This window comes from Petaurus breviceps, unplaced genomic scaffold (assembly GCF_028583685.1).
Source record: "Petaurus breviceps papuanus isolate PSGF00001 unplaced genomic scaffold, PetGlider_PUasm1.0 90734, whole genome shotgun sequence".
Classification (NCBI taxonomy): Eukaryota; Metazoa; Chordata; class Mammalia; order Diprotodontia; family Petauridae; genus Petaurus; species Petaurus breviceps.
Window position 1 is genome coordinate 1,728,857 of NW_027187327.1, and position 2,670 is coordinate 1,731,526.

The following is a 2,670-nucleotide window of genomic DNA, read 5'->3' on the forward strand; positions in this document are numbered from 1 at the left end:
CAGGTTGCTCTCATTTTTAGGGCAAGGTATATTGGTGGTCAGGTTGTTTTACTGCTTGGATGACTCAGGCAGACTGATCCTCTGGATTGGCTCCTTCTTGGTCTTAGTTCGAGGAAACTATTTCCTGGACTCTAGGTTCTGGACCTTGGGTTACTCTTCTGGTAATGTGACTCCTGATTCCATGCTGAACCTATGCTTGAAGGTTTCCATCTCCATTTCAGGATCTTGGATTTTTGCAATTCTCAGAAAACCTGATGATAATGTAACACATTCTTATGTACCCCTTTCTCCCTCTGGCTATGCTTAATCAGCATTCCACACATGGAAGTGTAGGGCAGAATTGCTTCTGGGTATTCATGAAGCATCCCTTTTCCACCCTGCTCCAGACCCTCCCCCCCCCCATTCAGCATATAACACAAATGGTAGGGGGTGTATTTAATTATCTATTAAACATTGATATGCCTATCCCCCTCCAATATAATACCTTTTAGTCAGGGTATGTAGACACCTATTCATTCTCTGGGTTTAGCTTACTCAATTCTCCCAACAGCATGTTTAGGTTCCCAGATATAGATATCATGCCACGGTTATATTCAAATTGTCTCAGTCTTAGAGGTAACTCTATAGATAGGAAATCTATAGGGCCATTCTACCTCTTGATTTCCCATGACAAGTTTCTATTTATAAAAACCAGCTACTCACAATGACGCTTTTAGATCTTAAACATAACCATATATTTAGCAATTTAATGAAAGAAATAAAAAAAACCTCAGGTATTCATATTTTAAGGCAAATACATAAATAATAAAATATATCATGATCCATATCTTACTGTGGTAGTACTCTCCTATTAAGGAACTTAATATCACTGGGGAAGAGTAACACGCATTGACAGGAAAATGGCAGGAATGTAGATGATAAAAGAAATAGTATGAATTCAGGGCATCTCACAGATGTGCACTTTAAGCTTTGACTTTGTTGTTCTATTCAGACATATTAGCATCACATGAAATCACTTTTCTGCTACCTGTAACTGCTTTCCTGTTATTGATCACTCTTCTATCTTCTAAGGAAGTATCTACAAACTATTTCAACTTACAATTACTCTTAAAAATATTTAGAATGTGTTATTTCTTAACTTAAATAATAGTTTCCTTTAAATCACAGAACTACAAATTTATTAGTCTGTCTGTCTCTAGGTAGAATACAGGACATAGTAGCCACCTTTTCACTTAAGCAGGACATTGTGTTGCACAATCAGGGAAGAAATCACAGAAATATTGAGTCTTCAGTCAAGGCAAAATAACCTGGCCAACTCTTTCTTACCTAGTAAAGCAGCAGCAATACTATATTTCTCTGAAACACCCCTCTGCCCCCACACACACTTTCTTTGCTTTTCTCTCTCAAACCAGAGGGAATGAAAAAGAGTGATATATAGTTTTGGGTTTAGCTGAAGCACAATAGATTTGGCTGTCACTTCTCAATTCAAGCATATTTGAATTTGTGTGTCTCAAGTGTATTTCTTATTAAAAAAAGCATATTGTTGGATTGTGCTTTTCTTTTTGCAGGGGGGAAGGCAAGGCTATTGGGGTTAAGTGAGTTGTCCAAGGTCACATGGCTAGTAAGTGTTGAGTGCTGTAAAGCCACACACAAGCAGCTTTCCAGAATGATGCTACTGTGAACAGCTTTTAAGGTTCTGATTACATAGTATAGAAAACACTCTATTCAATAACAAATCAGAGCAAATCATTCACAGTAAATCAAAGCACAGCATTCACAATGTTACAACTTATCACAGAAAATAGCCACACAGTTTTCACCACAGTGGTCACAAAGTTTTGAACAAAGAACAATCATTTCATAACTCAATCATTCAATCATCTCAATCATTTAATCATCCTTAAGGAGGTTTGTCTCCTTAAGGGACACCAACAATCATTCAAAATTCTCCACTCACAGGGCACACCAAATTACAAATCAATTGCTTATTCAATAATTATTCAATTCAATAATCAGAAAACACACAAGCCCTCCACCCCTATGTCACTAGTAAATTACAATTTCTCAGTCAGCACACAGTATCCAAGTAAAGTCTTATTTCAGCTTTACTCAGGGTGGTCTCTCAGATTCCCTGGATTCCCTTCCATGGTCCCAGGTTCTACCTGGATTTACCAAACTGTCACCTGGGTTCAAAGGCAGGCAGCTACCAAGTTCTAGTCCAGCTCTACACAGACTTTCTGTTCCATGCTAAAGCTCACAGTGTCCAGTCCACCTTAAATCCTTCCTAGTCTCCATTCCTGGGAAGTCAAGGCACAACGAAGTTACAAACAGGTTCAAACAAAATACCAGCATCACAGTTATGCTTCCTCAGTCTTTGGCAGCTCTGGCTGGCCCTCGGAAATCCTCAGCAGCTCTGGCTGGCCCTCAGACTCAGCCAAAGTTTTAGTTGGTTCTCAGAAAGAAAATCACTTCATCCACATTCTCCAAATAAAAATCATTCTCTCCAGCCTGGGATGCCTTTCCTCTTCAGCCTCCCTAGTGGCAGCAGCTTCTGCCTCCATGAAGCTTGCTCCAAGAAGATCTGACTTTCCCAGCCAGGGTCTTTCCTCACATACAGTATTGCTCCTCCCTATTCAGCCCCTTCCTGTTACATCAGCCACAGGGGATCAC